The sequence below is a fragment of the Monopterus albus genome, unplaced genomic scaffold (genome assembly GCF_001952655.1).
Source record: "Monopterus albus unplaced genomic scaffold, M_albus_1.0 scaffold821.1, whole genome shotgun sequence".
In the NCBI taxonomy this organism is placed as follows: Eukaryota; Metazoa; Chordata; class Actinopteri; order Synbranchiformes; family Synbranchidae; genus Monopterus; species Monopterus albus.
In genome coordinates, this window is record NW_018128701.1 from 10,375 (window position 1) to 15,530 (window position 5,156).

A 5,156-nucleotide genomic window follows, 5' to 3' on the forward strand; every position below is an offset into this window, starting at 1 on the left:
TTTATTTTGAAAATCTTGCCCCATTCAAATGAATGGGAAAATTCTACTTCAGCATAATTTCAGCTGTTTCAGCTATCAAAATGTTCAGCTCTTCAAGGACATTCATGATTTTTTTTACACGTTTTCTGTAGTATTAGACCACAAGATAGTCACAGAGTCAGTCAGTCTTTTTTAGGTCATAAGCATAGTCAAGTCTGTCATATCACCCCAGCCAGGGTCTCACTCATGCAGCATACTGCCTCCTTTTGTACACTGCTCACTTTTGGCTCCCCCACCAATTCCTGAACCTAGTTATATCAGGTCATCTCCAGATCAGGATGACCCAGTGGGTTAAACAAACAGGCCATGAACCCAAAATGTTCTTGCTTCAAAACACAAACTATTGACACAGTGAGCTGACATAGTACAGAGGGCTTACAGAAATTAGTTATTAATTGACCACTGCATATAGTAACTACATGTAATCTACACACTCTTCACTGTACATATTGTATATTAACTGTAGCTTGTTTGTTTTAACCACTACACAATGTAAAAACTAAACTTTAAAGTACTTAATGTTGAACTCACCATGAGTGGATCTGGCTGAATATTATAGTTACATGTTTCATTACAGCCAAGAATACTATGAAGTGCATGTGCCACAGCATACACTCCTTTATAGATATTGTTAAATATAGGCATGAATGACATATCAGTGAAGCTGTTTTGCACTCCAGTCAGATCTTCATGTCCAGTACATTCTCTCTGCTTCTCTGCTGATGAGTTTGACTGTTTGAACTTACAGTTAAATAAAGTCTCCCAGAACTCTGTAAACAATTCATTACTAGATGAATTGAGTGTCTTCACATCTAATATGAACTCTCTCGTGCCACTGGCATGTGTTTTGGGCATATACAGGCCTATAGCATCATCCAGAATGTGATGTGTATCCATTTCAAGCAGTTTGTGAATTATTGATCCATGACTCAGTTCCTACCCACTGGTACCCAGTCATGTTGTGGTGAGACAAGGTTTGAATTAGCACATGCATATCCATATCTGAGACAAAAGCTACAATCACCTTGGAGGTGGAAGCCTTGATAATGTCAATTATTTGTTTTATTTTATCTGATGAATCTGTTCTAAAGAAAGCTAAAGAATACTCCAGACAGATGCCCAGCTGCTGTGCAGTTTCTGTGAATGTAGCCATGCCATTATTGCCATAATCATTATTGCTTCTAATAGCTCCAACCCAAGTCCAACCAAAGTGCTTGACCAACTGGGCCAGGGCTCTGCTCTGATAGTAGTCACTGGGTATTGTTCTGAGGAAGGATGGGTATTTGGTTTTGTCACTGAGACAAGCACAAGTGGCTAAGTGTCTGATCTACAAGAAAAGGAAACCACCTTTCAAGATAAAGATATAAAACATTCACACACTCACATTTGCTCTGAGCAGCTGGAATGATTGCAGACTGATAACTATTTTTAACAAATTTAATTACATACTCATCTTACCCACCAGTGGGATATGAAAGGGTCCAATGACAGTAGCTATAGTCATGGAAGAAGAGGAAGAGGCATCTCCCATAATGGCCTGTATTTGTGCAGGTCTGGTACATGGTGCCTCAGTTAGTGCAGACAACTTTATTACCATTAGCCAAGGCCAGTGCAACCCTCACACTTCTGGCTTTTGAGCTACACTCATCATATAACTTATAGCCCAGAGAGATGCCAGGTAGTAGGTCGGTGCTGTTATTAATCTCCTCAATAGCAAAAATCATAGCCTGGGCAAACTGGAACCCTCTGAAACTCAGACTTGATGCAGACAGTTTTAAATAGTTGTACTAGTAGCAGTACTTTCAACAGAAACAATTGAATAGTAAATAATTAATTCCACAAGGAACATTTGAATTTTTAGAAATAAATAATGTAATTTTAATTTTAACAATGGATTATATTTTAGTTTGACAAATAACTTTTTATACCTATTTGTATCTGTGCCAACTTACTCCTAGATGCCTTAAATATAAATAGATTTCTATGCTCACTACGTAAAGTGCCCTGAGATGATTTTTGTTGTGATTTGGTCCTATACAAATAAAACTGAATTTAATTGAGTGGAATTAATTTACCTGGTGCATTCCAGTGGCAGTGGTTTGTGCATGTAGGTATCCTGTCTGTCTTTCCAGCTGCTGTGGAAGGGGAAGATTCCTCCCAATATAATGTCCCCATCCTTAGACAGCTGGGGGTTCTCGAGATCCCCTATCTGCTGGCACAGCCTGAGATAAAGACGCCACCAACAACAGCTGTAAAATTGCCCAGCCCAACACTGGCCACCTCTGTGTGGACATCATACTGTCTGAGAGAACTAAACCACTGGGTGGCATCACATGTACCTTAATGTAAATCACAAGATAGCAGTGGTATTTATACACTTTAGATTGGCATAAAAATAAGAACATAAGATTAAATTTTTTTTCTGTCATCCTACAAGGTGGAGGAGGGAGTAGTGGAGAGTCCTATTTGATAAACAAACAACAACAAAACAATTTGTAGAGGCTCTAACCTTTTTCAGTTATATTTAATATGTAGGGAGTAGTGGAGAGTCCTATTTGATAAACAAACAACAACAAAACAATTTGTAGAGGCTCTAACCTTTTTCAGTTATATTTAATATGTTGTAAAAAGAAGAGAAGATCCCAGAAAGCTCATGAAGTTCACCTTAGATTTACTGAAGGTTCTCTTTGGAAAAAGGCACACAAAAATTGTCAAAAGGAAAAAAAAGGAGAAATTCAAGGACTGTAGCAGCTTCAAAGGCAGTAGCACTGACTTTGCCTCGGTCCATCTCTTCACTGTTCTGACTACAGGCTTTGCAGTTTTGAGTTTCAGCCTGAGGATCAGGATGGGGTTTATCATGCAGTGATCACTTAGTCTGAGGGCTGCTCGGGGGTCAGAGTGATAGGTGTCCTTAATTGTAATCCCAAATCAGTAAAGCATTTACCATGGTATGATGTTGCCATTCCTTTGCACAACATTTAAAAGCCATTTAGGGACTGAGGACACCATGTATTTTTGTGTATTGCGGCTTTAATGGTTTGTTGCCTTTATGCAACCTTTATGTAACTTTTTTATTTTAAGACTAAGTGAATTACTAAGTGCGATGTTTCAGGTTCACTGGGGAAAATACTATTACCCTATTTTTGTGGTTTGAGGTTTTAATGCTTTGTTGCCTTATGTAACTTTATTTTAAAACCAAGTGTTCTTTCTGGCCTTTGACTCCTTACCTGACTCCAAAGGAGAGCTGCCAAGAATTCCTATATGCCTAGACTGTCTGTTTATGCATAAATGGCAAATAAAAGTCTTGACTTGACCAAGTGATTAGGTGTGTCAGGTGTAATTTTGTCCTATTCTTCCTGCAAACAAGTCTTAAAGTGTGCAACAGTCCTAACTCTTTGCTGATGAAATTTGTGTTTCAGAATGCTCTGCACATTCTCTACTGGGAACAGGTCAGGACTGCAGGCAGGCCAGTCCAGCACTCACACCCTTTTCCTCCACAGCCAGGCCTCAGTAATGTGTGCAGTATGACGTTTTACATCATTTTGTTGAAATATGCATAATATTAGTGATGGCCATCTGACACCGACGCCTCGATACACGATTCGAGCGTAATGCATTTTTTTGGATTTTTTGTTATTGTTGTGTCTCTCACTGTTCACATAAACCTACCATTGACATTGTAGACTGATCATTTCTTTGTTAGTGGGCAAACTTACAAAATCAGCTGGGGTTCAAATAATTTTTTCCCTGACTGTAAATGACTGCATTCCATGAAAAAAGTGAGATAAGTCAATAAAGGTTATTGTCTTGAGCAAACAGCGATGTGGTGTTTATTTTTACACTGTAATATGAATTGTTTTAAAATGTTTAAAATTAAGTTTTACTGACATCACTACATAATATGTCCCTGGAAAAGATATAATCTTGAGGGAAACATATGTTGCTCCAAAAGCTCTATGTATTTTTCAGTATTAATGGAGCCATCACAGAAGTGTAAGTTAGCTTTGCCAAGGGCACTGACACACCCCCAGACCTCGACAGAGCCTGGCTTTAGGACTGGTTGCTCAGAACAGTCTGGATGGTCCTTTTCGTCTTTGGTCCAGAACACACCACATTATTTTCTTCCAAAAAAAAAAAAAAGAGCACACACAAAAAGAAAAAACAACCCTGAAATACTGATTTATCTGATCATAATATATAATTCCACTGTGTGATGTCCGTCCCAGATGGCCAGAGCAGTTGACTGTTCCTTGGGACACTGTTCACATAGAGCTTACTTTTAACACAGTACAGTTTCAGGCCACATTTATGGATGTAACTACGTATTGTAATGCCTGACACAGGTGAGCCAAAATAATCCTGAACCCATGTGGTTACATCTCTTATAGAAGAGTGTTGATTCTTGGTGCAGTGCCCTCTATAGGATCGGAAGGTTGGAGCAGGTCATTAATCTTAGACTTGCAGCCTTTATGCACAGAAATCCCTCCAGGTTTCTTGAATCTTTAATGATGCACCTTAGAGTGTGACATATCCAAATCCCTTCCTATCTTTCTTTGAGGAAAATTGTTTGTTAGGTTTCCTCTCTAGCCCAAAGGTGAGACAGAGAGAGAGAGAGAGAGAGAGAGAGAGCAGGACCCAAACTGCAGGAGTCGGTGTAGTGGCAAATGCTTTATTCTAATCTACAAGAATAGGAGTGTAGGAGAAACCAATGGTGGTAGTTGGCAGGTAGTGGTGTCAGTTCGTATGGGTTGGTAATACTGGCTCAGAGTCAGGCTGAATAGCTCCATCCTAGAGGGAACAGGTGGGGACAGGTGGACCCAGTGGCAAGGTGTTAGGAAGAGGAACAACAGGAGGTGGATTGCTGGGTCAAGCGGTGAGTGGAGATGGGTGACTGCAGAGAGACTGGCCAGACAGGCTGGTGACGGCGAGGAGAGCTGCTGGTGGGTGACTGCAGAAACGCTAATCCAGATGAGATGGTTACAGCAATACAGAACACGTGTGAAGTGCACAACAGCTTGGCAAAAGGATTGAACAGGAGCTGGTACTAATTGCTGAGTGTACAACAACAAACCAGAGGTGAATGAGTGGAAGCTTGGAGGTTATGTAGGCCAGGTGGT